Source organism: Benincasa hispida, chromosome 1 (assembly GCF_009727055.1).
Source record: "Benincasa hispida cultivar B227 chromosome 1, ASM972705v1, whole genome shotgun sequence".
Classification (NCBI taxonomy): Eukaryota; Viridiplantae; Streptophyta; class Magnoliopsida; order Cucurbitales; family Cucurbitaceae; genus Benincasa; species Benincasa hispida.
The window spans coordinates 24,588,229-24,604,286 of NC_052349.1; the positions used below are offsets into that span (position 1 = coordinate 24,588,229).

Here is a 16,058-nt window from a genome sequence, read left to right on the forward strand (position 1 = left end):
GGTTCAAAAGATATTCCTACTTCCGCAGGAGTTGGCCCTCTCTCTGATCTTGAAGCTTCCGGCACTCTCCCAAGTTCACCGAAATGATCTATTGGCACAATTTCCTTTTCTCTCTTCCGCCTTACAATAAAAGAAAAATATGGACAAGGCTAAATTATGAACAAAAAGAACCGAGTTGAACTCGCTGAACCCTTTTCTAAAGAATGCCTTCGGTATTTATAGAGCTTTGGGGTGAAAGGCGGCTTCTCTCTTATGATTGCACAGATGGGATGGTTTTAATTCTCTGACTGACGCGTCGAATATTTGTCACCGAAAAGCTGAGTGTACTTGTTATCGTTAGCGTCTTGTTAACTTAATTCGAATTCGACCATCATCAGCTTTCTGTCCCATCGTGATTAATTATACCTTTCACTCAGATGCACCCACCAAGTTGCACCGTCTCTATGTGGCAATCTTTCTTAAGCATATGTTTGTAAACACAGATCACCGCAAAGCCTTGCGATAATGCTGTGCTCGACAGTTGATTTCTTGTGATCGCGCTTTGCGCCTTGTGTCAATACATATTCTGCATAAAAATATTAAAATTAACTGTTTCTATGCGATGAACGCATGCGACCGTAATGTCATAAACTGAATGCTTGTTGGACGCAATCTTATATATTTTATCAATGCAAGCCAGCATTGTTTAAGAACTTAGTACTGTAATAATGTGCATTTCTACCCGTTATCATTGATACTCATGCATCAGTGGTCATGCGTTGGAGTGAACTATGCGTTAACGAATGTATGCGATGACCGTGCGTTCTTGTCACACGTTTTCTTGTGCTCACGCCAAGTATAATGCGAACACAAGTTTCTCGAGTGATCCGAGGTCGAACTCAGAGACTTGTAGCTAGACGTATGCGGTAATGTGTATGCGGTGGTTGAATAAAAGAATGATGGGGGGTTTTATGCAACAACTACTCCTACTCCTAACTAACAGACAATACAATGAGAAGTATGAATGAGAGGTAGAGACACGAAAACTGATGACGTGAAGTAAATGGATGAAAAAATAGATAAAATGTGGAGATGTCTTCATTGCAACCCTTAAGAGTGACCGCAAGGGCAACCTCAGCCAATGCAAGCTATGCGATCATGCTACACACACTAGAGCCTAATTTTAGGACACATGTGATGTGTATGCAAAAGGGTCGAGATAACTGCATATCGCCACCATATTCTACTTCTTGGACGTAGTCATTGTCTTCTCCGTAGGGGGCATACGCTGTGTAATAGCAAACGGAGCTTATTCCTAAGTCTCCATTCTTGCTTATGCAAAACTAATCTAGCTCTTCCGAGCATCGATTCTAACCTAGCTCTCCCGAGTCTTAGGTTCGTTCTTTAGACTCTCTCTCGAGTAGCTTTAAAGGTGTGATGGACGCATACATAAGACAAGGTAACCACATAAACTAGGCTGACGCAAAATTATTCCTATCTTTAATGAACAATAGCTTACATTGCTTGATGCGACCAACCACTTACCCTCCCGGGCAGTTAGTTGTTGCTGAATTTACTCATAGACAAGCATTGTGTCCGCCTATAGACAGGCGTTGCTACAGCTNCACTTACCCTCCCGGGCAGTTAGTTGTTGCTGAATTTACTCATAGACAAGCATTGTGTCCGCCTATAGACAGGCGTTGCTACAGCTTCACACTAAGCAAATAAGGTTTTCTCACACACTTACGCAACGCACACCTCCCGGTGGTTTGCTACATGCTTCATATTCCTATGCCGCATGATTAAGTATGCGATACTCTAGCAATCTCACTAAGTGATGTAATGAAAGTTAAGGTGTCAAGTAAAGAAAGATGGAGATGGAATCGAAGGAAACACAGAAATGCATTGAACACACAATGTATTAATTTCTTAATCCAAAATGTAATACAATACAATATAAGAATAGAAGAGAAAATGAAAAGACAAGCTGGCAGCAATGACTTGCTTCCAGCAGATGTGTGTCAAGGATGCCAGTGGTGCCATGGATGGGCGGTGGAGCTGACTATCCCGAGATCTAGCTCCGGTCATCACTCGGAATAGATGAAGGAGATAAAGAACTCTCAAGCTTTTCTTCTAACGTGTTCGTCTGGATCACAAAGATCCACCCTAAGTCGAACCTTAGGCGAAAAACCTTGGATTCAAACCCTGGGCAAAAACCCTAAATCATTTGAAATTCTGCTCAGTGGCTTCTATTTATAGAGCTTGATCGTCGACAACATTAATGGACTGCTCTGATTTTGACATTAGCGACGCGTTGGTCCTTTTCTAAGTCTCTTCTGCTAACTGCGGGGTAGGTGAAATGTTAACATCATCTTTTGGTTTTCTCGAGATATGCGTTGATGCCTTCATTCCACCAACCTTGCGTTCGTCCCACTATTATGGTTATTGTGTAGTCGCAATCGTGCAGTGACTGCATTCCCTTAATACCAAAACTTCTACACGATGACCACAATCGCTTAACGATCGTAACTCCTATGTGATGGACGCATGCGATTGATCACCGCAACACCCATGCATTGATCGTATGCATTCGCCATTGCGATTTAGAGTTTCTCCGCATGCGATCGTCTATGCGGTAGCCCGGCTTCCGCGTTTGCATCCACTTCTTGCGATAGCTACAAAAATAGACAATTGAACGCATAATAACACATATAATGGGTTAGTCGAGATTCTCAATGTTGAACATCGCAAACTCATTTTCTCATGAATTCCTAACATAATTGTCGCATAGTCTGCTTAACTGCCCTCATAATTCTAAATAAAAGGCCTAAGATGACATGCATTTCTGCATGTCATCAGATGCCACGAGGCAGAGGATAGATCTAACGGTGTGGACAATAAAGGGAGAAACGTGAAGAGGTTTAAATGAAGTATCAAATACCCCAAGTACCTCACACTGAATGTTCTACCTAGGGGTTCATTTACTTAAACTATCCGGCTACTGATTTTAATCTAAGTTAGTTTAATTTGCCCAAAAACAACTCTTCTTTGAAATTAAACAAGTTCAAGTAGCCACATTAAACTTTTTAATGGAATGTCCTCAAATTTGCATGCATGCATCAAATCTATCTAATTCACAGGTTCCCTGGTAGGGGTGTTTCGTTTCCGTCACCTTAAATATCCCAGCCCAGACAGAACCCGCCTTAGACAAAAAGTTCCTTATAGATTTGCTACACTTTAACCTTTTATTAGCCAATTTAATCCTATTAAACTGATTAAAAGATTAAAGTCTAGGTTGCTAATCTTATTAGAACCGTGATCTTAGGTCAAGTTTTAAAACACTTCTAAAACCATGATACAAGCCTAAGTTCGCATGCATGTCTTTCTTATAGATTTTAGTTCTAATTTCCTTGTAAATCTTATAAAAGAAACAAATAAACCATACACATCACCACACAACTATGTATTTATAACACTTAGAAATTTAACCTATGTGTCATGCTTCATGCAATGTCTGTTCATTACTATACATAACTTTTATATACAAGTAATGAACCAAGCAAACATACTTCCATACACCCTTATACTATAACACTTATAATATAAAGATGATGCATATCTATGCTTTATGCATGCATAAATATAATTCTTATATTATATGATGCATGAGCATGCTCTTATGTAATTTAAATCACGTTTCTCTAAATAATAACACTTATAATAAAGAGATGATGCATGACCAATGCATAACCTAAGTTGGGATTTCTTCTATATGGCATACCATATGACATATAAATAAACATACATCCTATGTACATTCACAAAAGATTAATGGATCAGGATGAACCGCTTAAATAAAATTCTATCTATTACATTTTCCATCAAGAAAATTGATTCACAGGTGAACCGGGTCTTGAACCACCCAGGCGAAGCTCTCATCATTTAGTAAATGCGACCGGGTATACACGATCATTTAGCTACAATCGAGTACCTTTTACAATGAAATGAAGCATGAGGTACCCAATCATTTAGCGCACAAGACATTAACCCGTGAGTCTAAACGATCGTTTAGATGACAACGTTGTTGTGAAGCACGATCGTCTAGATGATCAAATAACAAGGATAAGTAACAAATTTACTCTGTGATCGTGTAGTCAAGAACTAAGCGATGAAGCTTGCTGAGCTACACGATCGTCTAGTGCACGCATGTCAAAATGTTCCTGAGTATCCGATACTCAAGGATCATTAACCCCATCATTTTCACGACCCGACCAACGCTTGGTCATTTTCATCCTCGAAGAACAGTAACTCCTTGCCTTGAAGCTTCATCACGAACGACTCACGGAGACTCAAACACTTTGAATTTATAGACTCGATAGCAAGTTAATACACCCAAAAACACAGGGGCCCTTACAATTAACTTCGAATGTAAAATAATTTAAATAACTAGAGGCTTCATCCCAAAAAACTCCATTAATCCACATCCATATAACTATTTAACAATTAAACAGAGTGTAGATATGCTTTACCACCGTGAAAGTAAATGTTATTCTTTGCATCAATGAATTTGGAATGTCCGAATCTAGCTCTGATACTAATTGAAGGAACTCTTATCAAAGAGTACCTCTGAGTGGAAGTAAGATCATTCCAAACACATTGTGACAAAATTACCGCATTCACAATCAAACAAACGAGTTATGCATTTAACAACAAATTACAACATGCTTTAAACTTTAAACAACAAAAGAGCAAGATACATACCAGTTGAAGAACTCTTCTTCGCCTCAAATCTCGCTCTCGCTAAGGAAGAAAATCTTGCTGTCGCTGAGATCGTCCAGGTAATCATCCACCATATCTCGCTATCTTCTACCCATGAATGGACTCCTCATGAACAAGGTAGTAGAGAAGACACCACCACTCGGAACCCTTAGTATTCTCGGAGTGAGAATCCAGAAGGTGTGGACTCTGTTGGATTTGGTAGAAGGAAGGAGGAAGGAATGATCATTTACCACGACCAAGCAAGTGGGAGATCTCGGAAGTCTATCGTATAGACGGATGCTTGATCGTTTAGGTAAAGGTATACGATCGTGTAGTAACTGGGGTTGATCATATAGACGATTGTTTAGTAAAACGCTTGGGCGCGCGATCGCTTAGAAAAAGCTAGACGATTGTTTAGGTAATTCTATGTGCTAGTTTAGGAAGTGTGTGCATGTACACGATCGTTTAGTAAACTTTGAGTTGTCGTGTATGCTCTCGGTTTGCTAGGCGATGGGCAGTGTACCCAATCGGTGAGTGAATATCTCATCTCTTTGCAAAATGAAAACCATTTTCATTTTATTCTTCAGTTACAAAAATTGAATGCAACCTCCCACTATCTCATTCGATTATGGAGAAAAAACCACAAACAATTATCCCATAATTGTTTAAATTAAAAAAGTAAATATAATCATATTATATTTATAACCTATGGTTTAATATAAAATCATATGCAACATATGAACCATAATCCTTTTCTCCTCCACTAGATATAAATCATATTTATATCATTTTCCTCCAATTAATGTATCTTATACATCATGTCAAATATATCATATATAATTGACGAGTTCAATCATATCATATATAATCGAACGCCCTTTTGTCAATTTAAACACTTCAAACTGACCCAAAAACTGATTCTCAACTTGAATCCATTGAGCTACCAAGGGGACCTTATGGATCTATGGCTCAAGCTCCAACTATACGTGAATAGCTGATTAAACTCTTTAGCCACGAGATCCACCATTCGTTAACTGTTAGGCATCCCACTAAAGACCGACTGCTGCACTCTTCTCACCACAAATATATTTTTGTGTCCATCGGATATAACCAATCAATAGTACAATAACCTTTCACATATGTTTATAAGTACACCTGAGCCAATTTACCGTTTTGCCCCTGTAGTTACATCTAACTTCTTAAGTACTACTGATCCCTCTAATGAACAATACAACATAGTCCTACTATGTGTGGACACCTCTCAGGCCATGAGACGGTGTGTGGCACCACATCGTTCAAGCCTCGGAATCAACCCTTAAGAGCTATCTATCTACTTACCCTTGCTTCGAGGAAGAAGTGAATTCCATCTTCTGTAGCTAAGTTCCCAGCTCCCAAATCAGACGAATCCCTAAAGTGGTAGGTTTGAGTCGGCGATCTGGCCACTCGCATCCATGCAAATCAAAGGACTGCCCTCAAAGGCAGAAGTTCTCAACTCATTCAGGATTAAGGTCATATTACCTATGGTCATCTTAGTGAAGTGAAGTCTCTGTCATGAACGGTGTTATATAACGAGACTATTACATTTTGCGGTCCGGTCTTATACAAACTCCTTTGTATAGGACGCCCCTGCTCGCATGTCTCCACATGAATGATCAGGATCAGACCATGTGTAGTAAGTCACAACACTTGTAACTATTCTACAAAGCGGCCGCATCCGTAGCGTTACTAGGATAAGGTTTTCCTCCTATATCCATATACTATAGACCATTTTAGTTATTACTTAAGGCATAATTCACTTGTATGTCTCCACATACATGCTTAAGTTACAACGACAACTAGGGATCTTAGTTTATTGGTCTGTGGTAAAGCAATTAAAAGATCCAATGTTTCATAGACAATAGTGAAGAAAATATTATATATTATTATATGACAAGTGTTTGTTCAATACTGTGTTTACAAACTACAGAACCCAATGAGAGTTTAGGGCATCAACCCCAACAGTAGTAAAGTTGTCTATCCTTGATAGACTATAATATTAAGACATCAATGATAGACTTATATAAGAGATTAAAGCATATCATTGATATTCCTGATATAATTTAAATGATATGCTATTATCAAGTATAAATCAGTCAATAGTAGACTTATACATCAATATGGGATCTATCCGTGAAATCTGGATGTATATTATTAGCTATCATTGATAAATATATATTACTACATATGTGAGGGTTAAATGAAGTTGTGTGTTGTATTTTTTAATCCTGAAGCATGCCTTCAGTTGATTTAATGCAAGGATACCTAGTAAATTTAGGTTTCAAAAACTATTTTTTCTATAGTCGCAACCAGCTTTAAGTTGTGCTATTTTTTCTATATATTTGCCTTAATTTTGTATCTATCCAAGAAGCCCTTTTATGTTTTGTTACTCTTTCATTGGGGCATCCACTCACTATTTATCACAAAAAATAAAAAAATAAAAAAATAATGATAAAATAAAACTAATGGAAATGAATTTGGCACATCCAGTTTTTTTTTTTTTTTTTTTTTGATTATTGGTAATTTGATATGATATATCTGAATTGCAGCCAAATTCTTATATGATGTTCTTGAGACAACGACCTTCAAACTATCTCTACATCGGTATGATATTGTCGATTTAAACATAAATCCTCATGGCTTTTTCACTTATATACCCATGATCTTCCCCTTATCTAATTAATGTGGGACTTTGGTCGCATTCCCAACAGTTCTTTCTCTTCTCAATTAGTATAATATTGATTTCTTTTAGTTGGACCTTTTAAAAATTCTAGAAACCACAAGTGAAAGAGTATTAAAATATTGATATATAATTAAAATTTATTGCAATCCATTTGGAAGGAAGGGCTTGAGTAATTCATTGAGAAAACAAAGCAAATATATAAGATAGAAATATATCAGATTTGCTTAAGTTTATTGTCGGTCTAAGAACGCTTAAAGATTGAAGCTCCCAAAAAGACAACATCAACAATATATTAAAACACAGCTGATCATCCAAACAATCATAAAGCTCACATCATGGGTTGGTTAAGATTGGAGGAATATAGCCACCCCCCCATGGGACATCATCAGAAGTTGGTTTCTTTACATTTGGTACAACTAAACCTTTCCCAACATTTTTGTACTCCACAATCATTTTACCTGAAACTTCTTACAGAAGAATCGTTAGATATATAATATTAAATTTATCTGGATATATCAATTTAAATTTTTAGGTTAATTGATGATTTAATACGGTATCAAAGTATGTGATCCAGGAGGGTCCATGTTCAAAATTCTGCAATGTTGTAAAGTTATTTCCTCCCTAATTAATATTAATTTTCACTAGTTGATCAATCTTCTACATATTTCAAACCCACACAAGTGAGGATGAATGTTAGATGATATAATAGTAAATTTACCTTTACTCATCAACTTAAGCATTTGAGTCAATGGTGATTTAACAAAATTCAAAATGAAACCATATTGTTACCAAACTAACTTTGTCGTGTCATTTCTTTTGGAAAGATACTTAAGTATTGGCTAGGTTGCTCCTATCTTTGTATAACCTAGACAATTGTCCAATAAAAAATTATTATGTGACAATGTTTTATAAAAAAAAATGGTTTAAAAAGGAAATTGCAACGGGCTAGGTTCAGGTTGTACCAAATCATTGCACTTTCTTTTGAAGAAAAGTATATATTTAGTGGTTCATGTCTTGTGTAAAATAGGTTTATCATAAATTAGGGCTACATTATATATTCATCACTTGATAAGATCTTATTTAGGTGTACATAGTTTGATTTGCTTTAGTTTGAAAGAAAACCATATATATATATATATATAACTTTTAATGAAATTAAATTTGAAATATAAAATAATATACTTATTACTTTTCATAATTAATGGCTCATAAACTCTCTCAATTTTGATTGACTGATATTTCAAATTTATTTACTTTTTATCTTTTTATTCATAATTCCTTTCAAATTTTCTTAAAAATCTCAACCATTAATATAATTCCCCTAAAACTCTCATAAGTTTACATTGGAAGAGTTGAAGACCTTTCATATATCTTTAATTTTTCTTTTTTTTTTTCAAAACTAAAACTCTTCCCATTTCTTTCCCAAATATATTACATAGAGTAGTTTAGATTCATTTTAGGTTGAATTCTCTCTCTAAAAAAATCATTTCCTCAACTCAATCTAACTGCTTCAAAGTTCCATGTTTTTCTGTTCAAATTCTTTTACATTTTTTTGAAGAAAAAACAATATCATATTATTGATTGTTCAATACCCTAACATCTAAGATTTGTTTACATTTACATACTTAGAATATCAATATGTCTACTAGAAAATATGTATTTGGATATGAAAAGTTCTAGAAGAAAAGAATAGTAGAAAAATTGATTGAATCTCAAAAAGGTGCTCATGATAAATTTGTTATTGGAAGTAAAAATAATAAAACTAATGATATAATAGAAGAAATGATAGGTATAGAAAAATCGAAAGATTGAAAAAAAATAGTATATAATTATATGGTTGAAAATGAAGCATGTAATCAAATAAACTTGAATGAAAAAAGAACTGGAGAGCGAGGAGGAAAGTGAAAAAAAAAGAAAATAATGATGATATTAATAATGATAATGAGACATGTATGGTGCATTCTAAATATATTATATATGATCCAGAAAGATGGAAAAACATTCATTCTAAATTAATTGACTTATTGGTAGAAAAAGGTCCCGTCAAAGAAAGTCATTTAATTTTTTTTAAAAGATGAAAATTTTAGACATTTTTTAATTTTAATTATACTAAAAAATTATCTTTTCGCAAAAAACATGATAGAAATTGGCTAGTTTACCAAGAAATATTTCGATAAAGTTTAATGTTTTTGTTATAAGTTATTTGGCATTAAATCTAATATAGTTCAACTGGCTAACAAAGGAGTTAATGATTAGAAAAATCTTAGTTCTCGGCTTAAAAGTCATGAAACTAGTAACTAACATATGTAATATGAATACCTTGGGTTGATTTACAAATTAGATTGTTAGAAAATAAAACAATTGATAAAGATGTTCAAGAATTAATTAATAAACAAAAAGAACATTGGAATAAAGTATTAACACGAATTATTACCGGAGTTAAAAATCTTGCTAAAAATAATTAGCATTTCAAAGAAGTAATGAAAAATTTTATCAAGAAAATAATGGAAATTTTTTAAGCTTAATTGAAATGATTGCCAAGTTTGATCCAAAAATGTAAGAACATGTTCGTCGTATTCAATTAAAGATATTAATTATCATTATCTTGGACAAATATAAAAAATGAATTCATTCAGTTATTAGGACTTGAAATAAAATATAACGATTGAAAAAAGTAAGGAAGAAAAATATTTTTCGGTTATATTAGATTGTACACGTGATATAAGTCATCCAAAACATATATCTTTTATATTGAGGTGTGTTGATATTTCAACAAGTCCAATAAAAATAGAAGAATATTTTTTAGAATTTTTAGAAGTTGAAGATACTACTGGAAAGGTTTATTTGATGTGCATATAAACACAATTGAGGATCTTAAACTTGATATATCGAAAATAAGAGGACAATGATATGACAATAGATCTAATATGAAAGAAAAACAATAAGGTGTACAGAAAATATTACTGGAAATAAATCCTAGAGCATTTTTATACACCTTGTGGTTGTCATAATCTCAATCTAGTATTTTCTGACATGACTAACTCTTTTCATAGGACTATGACATTTTTTGGAGTTTTGCAAGTATTTATTCTTTATTTTCTTCGTCTACAAAACGGTGGAAACTTTTGCTAGATCACATAACCGGCTTGACTATCAAACCATTTTAACAAACATGGTGGGAAAGTCGAATTGAAAGTGCTAAAGCAATAAGATTTCAAGTGTCTCAAACAAGGGATGCTTTGTTAAAATTAGGAGAAACTTGTAAAGATCCTAAAGTGAAAAATGAAGCTAATTGTTTAGCTACTTAAGAATTTGAAAATTTTGAATTCTTGTTAGACACGACTATATGGTATAATATCTTATTTGCTACAAATTTTGTGAATAAAGTCTTACAACATAAAGATATGCATATTGATGCTGCTTAGATTACTTGAAATATTTAGTTTCATTTTTTAGAAAAATATAAAGAAAGGGATTTACAAATGCTATGATTTCAGCTAAAGAAATTGCAAATGGCATGGAAATAAAACCAATATTCGTGAAAAACGAATGATTCAAAAAAAATAATAATAATTTGACGAGCATGTTGACATTGAAGAATACGATCACCTAAAGATACTTTTAGAATTGATTACTTTTACTATATTATAGATCAAGCAATTTATTCACTTAAAAATAGACTTGAACAATTTCAAGTATACGAAAATTCTTTAACTTTTTATTTGATATGAAATTTTTAAAGTCATTAGATGATAATAATTTGAAAAGATATTGTATTAAACTTGAAAATATATTATGACATGATACATTTTCTAACATTAACAATTTATGTTTATTTTTTAAATTAAAAATATTAAGAGAAATCTTGCAAAATGAAATTGATTATCCTAATTAAAATATTAAATTATATAGAAAAGGTAAATGTTTTTCCAAATGCATATATTGCTTGTAGAATATTATTAACAGTACCAATAACGATTATTTATGCAGAAAGATTAAAATTAATTAAATCTTATTTAAGATTAATTATATCGCAAGGAATATTAATATTAAGTGGATTGACCATATTATTCATTGGTTATCAAAATTTAAAATAGATTTTAGATTATTATATTTTCTATATGAATGCTTCTCTATCATATGATCTCGAGCTGCCTCTGTATATATGCATATGTATTTAATCAATTTTCTTCTGAGAGTATGATTAAAACAAAACATTCTTTCAAGAGGATAAATATGCGAAACCATGTACAATAATGAGAATGGCAACTTACGAATACGTGGTTTGTGGAGCAAAGGAATGTTATTGGTTGCAGAAACAGTAGAGGCAATGAGAAGCAAAGCAAAGAAAAGTAGCTTCAACACAAGGGAAATTCTTTTGGGGGATGCCATTTTTGAGAGCATTAATAAGCTTAAGGGTAGCTGAATAGCTAAATTTATTTTAGTTGGTAATATTTATAGGCAAATTTAAGGTGAAACTCAATTGATTGTGACACAGAAGAATTGTGGCTGTGGCTGTGGCTGTGGCTGTGGCTACTTACAACTTCCACTCCATCTTCATCCATTCACATGTGAACTTAAAGAGTCAAACAAGTCGGCCATTTTAAGTGGTTGGAAACTTTGTTGTAGGTGTTCATGCCTTTCTTGACCCCACGCTATTCTAGATTTTTATTTGGGCTAGTTGCATTATTAGCAAAAAGAGTTATAAATATTAGGCCGTGTATATACATTGTTTGCATGTGTGTACATCTTAAAATGTATTTCCTTCTGTATATACAATAATTAACATTATACATGCGTGTATATATATTGTTTGCATCATATATTTACTAGTATAGGGTGAGAGTCGAGTAGCTAGAGTGAGTATCAAATAGCTAAAGTGAGTAACTAGAGTGGGTATCGAATAGCTAAAGGGAGTATTGAATAGTTAGAGCGAATATCGAGCATCGAGTCACATGTGTGCTTGTTAGGGTTATTGTGGTAATTTAACCATTTGATGAATGCAAGCAAAAGATTAAAAAAAAAAAAAGGAGATTTTCAAAAATAGAAAAATACGGGAAACTATTTGCACAAAATAACAAAATTTAATTTTCTTTGATAGCGGCTAAGAGAGACTGATAGAAGTCTATAATTGTTTATGAGTGATAAAAATTGATAGAAATCTATCATTAATACTATATGATAGACGTTGATAGAAGTTTATCAGTGTTTTTTTTTTTTGCTATTTTTATAAATAATTGATTTGTTTTTATCTGCGAAAATTTCCCCAAAAGAACCTAACTTTTCAAAATTTAGGCCTTTTTTCATTTGGATCCTTGAAAAGGGGGTCATCCGTATAAAATTCTCATCATTTTATGCCTCATGGCTCCACCAAAATCACACAACACCATTAAAGGTCACAACCTTAAACAAGGAAAGTTCATATAACTTACCTTGTAAACGTCTAAAAGTGACATTTGGTTTAAAGTTTTATAGATGCCTGGGAATAGGATGTCTAGGAATCAAAGATGACTTTGTTGGATTGTGCATGGAAATGCTATCAGAATTTTATGAACAAAAATTTAATTAATTATGTATCGATAATAATTTTAGTTATACATATTTGAAAAAAGAGGGTTTAAAATTCAAAACTAACAAATTAATATATTTAATAAAATTTCATACTAATTATAATCTAATACTTAATCATTTTTATAATTAATTAATTTCAACATTTATAATTTTAAATTTTAATAAAATAATATAAAAATATATATTTTAATAAACAATATATAAAAAGTTTTAAAAAAATAAAGATAAAAATATGATATATCACTAGAAGAATTTCGGGCTTTAATGTCGGTTGACAACTGATATTAAAGATAGTGTTATTAAAGCCTTTTAACGTCGTTGTCTTTAATGTCGGTTTTAAATCGACATTAAAGGGCTGTAATAACACCGTCTTTAATGTCTGTAATAACATTAAAGGTCACAACCTTAAACAAGGAAAGTTCCAAAATTAAGGAGGGTAAAATCTTAAAACCACAATTTCGTCTTTTCCCTTTCAAATTTCACAAAAACTCAAAATTTCTTATACAAATAATTCAATTATCCCTTCCAATTAATTTAAAACTCATACTCAAAGAATCCACATTAACTAATAAAACTTCTTCAACTGTAACAATTTGTTTCCAAATTCCAAAGAGTAGGAAACTAAAACTCAGCAATTTGAGATAATTAACTTAAATTTTACTAAAAAAAATTGGGATGTTACAAGGCATGTCGCACCTAAACCTTGACTCATTGACCGGTCAGTGGGTCCCCATATTTAGTCATTTGAAGCACCATATAATACATTCAATGCAATAATGAAAACATGAGGGTACTTTTTCCAATTCGGATGAAGGTACACAATATCACACATTATAAGCTCAACGAAAGTATGCTATTCAACTTTGATTATTATTATTGAAAAAAAAAAAAAAAAAGACGATGACGACTTTGATTATATAGTATTAAGACTGAATTTCAAATATAAAAACGTATTTGTAGTTGTAGTTAACTCCACCAAAATCACATACAACGCTATAAAAAGCCACAACTTTAAAGAACTTCATACAACTTGTGGAGATCCTTATTAATCCAAACCCAAAACAAAGGCCAAGGAAGGGTAATTAAAAATAAAAACATCCATGTTCGAGACCTTGCCCTTAGGAAGAGGATGGAGGTGGACGAGGACGAGGAGGAGGCGGAGAATAATTTCCTCTCCAAGAGATATCCAACTGTCGAACAATTAATCTCCTACCTATCAATCCATGCATCTCCATCGCCAACGACGACTCACCTATTAATCCAAAAACGAAAAGTGTAAAAGGATTTCAGAAAAAAGTTAAGTCACCAAACAACTCAAAAGCTTAAGCCAATACTTCGGTTATAGTCAATTTAAAACAATATTGTTAGAATGGTATTATGAAAAGAGAAGACTTACCGGCTGTGAGAGCGACAAGTTCTCTCGCCGAAACCACGTTGAAAGCATGAAGAAGCAAAGCAAAGAAGATAACCTTCTTCCAAGCAACGAAAGCTGTTGTTGAAGCCATTAGTTTGTGAATGTAGAAAGCTCACAAAGGATTGTGTGGAATTAGAAGGCATTGGTGGTTGTGTATATATTAACTAATTAACCCAATAAGCTAATGGGGAGGAGGGCTTCACTTTTTCAAGGAAACAAACTAGAAAATTTTGGTCTCCACAAGACTTTTTGGGTCGTCGTAGGTTAGTTCAGTCAATGAATTCGGCCTTTGATATATTTTCTTTTGAAAAATTACCTCCACTTTTTATTAAAAAGAATAATAAAGTACCTTCACTTACTTAATAACTTCATTAAAGCCCAATTTCTTCCACAACCAACGAAAATAATTAATATATATATATACACTTAAGTGCATCTCAAACAATATCTATTTTTATTCATCTCACCTAATTGTTTGATCATAATTTTTCATATAGTAAATTCTTCTTATTTCGATCACTTTTGAAATATTTTAGTTTTTTAGTATGAGTGACAAGGAACGCATAAAATGGTGCATCTTGAGATGCACCCAATTATTACTCATAATGAAATATCATTTTTAATCGATTCTACGAAAAACAATTAAAAATGTCATTTTTTAATCCAAAATTCAAAAAAGTTCTGGCAAATAGAAAAGAAAAAAAAAGTACTTTTTGGTCCCTAGGCACTATTAATTTAAATTGGATCTTTAAATTTTAAGATTTTATGTTCATACCCTTGAGTTTTGAGTTTAATTTCTATTTGATCCCTCTAACATATCAAGATTTATACTTTTAATCTTGATTCATCAATCTCCGATCTTAGTTGAAAACAATGGATCAAAAGGAGCATGTCTTAATTGTCATACTATTTTTTCTATCAACCCCAAAATCAGAAGTTTGGACTCCACTACCTCTAAATCAAAAGAATGAGATACAAAGTGTACAAAATAATTTGTATTTCAAAAATGATGAATTCGTTTTAAAATTGATTAGTCTTGGTGAATTCTCCCATTCATTCATAGACAAGCACATCGGATATCAAAAATGGAAATAGTGGCTTTTCCAATCAACTGCATAAGGAGATAAAAAGTAAATAAAATCAATAAGGAAAATGGTATACAACAAAATCATTAATTTTTCCAAGAGCAATAAGGTTGCACCTAATCCCTATATTCCCTTTTGCCAGAAGGAGGAAGTTAATAACAAATTTTGAACAAGAAGAAGACGAATCGCTCAGTGATGCATGGGTGAGGTTCAAGAGATTAGTGCGCAACTGCCCGCACAATGGACTGCCAGATTGCCTCCAAATCGAGATTTTCTACCATAGACTAAATCCTGCATCGCAGACAGCTGCCAATGCGTCAGCAGCAGGAGGTCTGCTGGACAAGAATTATGATGAGGCAGAGAACATTCTTGATCACATATCGAGAAACCATGAAGATTGGCAAAAAAGCGATCAGAGAACAAAACCCAGAGAAGGTAACGCAAATAATGGTGTCATCACATCTTTGCAAAATCAGATGAATGCGATGATAAATTTATTACAGGGCATCACAATCAACAATCCCAGAACGCA

At 33.1% G+C, this 16,058-nt stretch overlaps 1 long non-coding RNA gene and 1 other non-coding gene across 2 annotated transcripts; both read right to left on the minus strand.

The window, feature by feature from the left end:
- Window positions 1-7,606: 7,606 nt before the first annotated feature.
- LOC120075513 lies at window positions 7,607-11,890 on the minus strand. Its single transcript, XR_005481349.1, has 2 exons — window positions 11,731-11,890; window positions 7,607-7,914 (listed from the first exon to the last, which is right to left on the minus strand). It is a non-coding gene; the product is annotated as an uncharacterized LOC120075513 (long non-coding RNA).
- Window positions 11,891-15,666: 3,776 nt separating this feature from the next.
- LOC120070477 lies at window positions 15,667-15,773 on the minus strand. Its single transcript, XR_005479971.1, has one exon. It is a non-coding gene; the product is annotated as a small nucleolar RNA R71 (small nucleolar RNA).
- Between the last annotated feature and the right edge of the window lie 285 nt (window positions 15,774-16,058).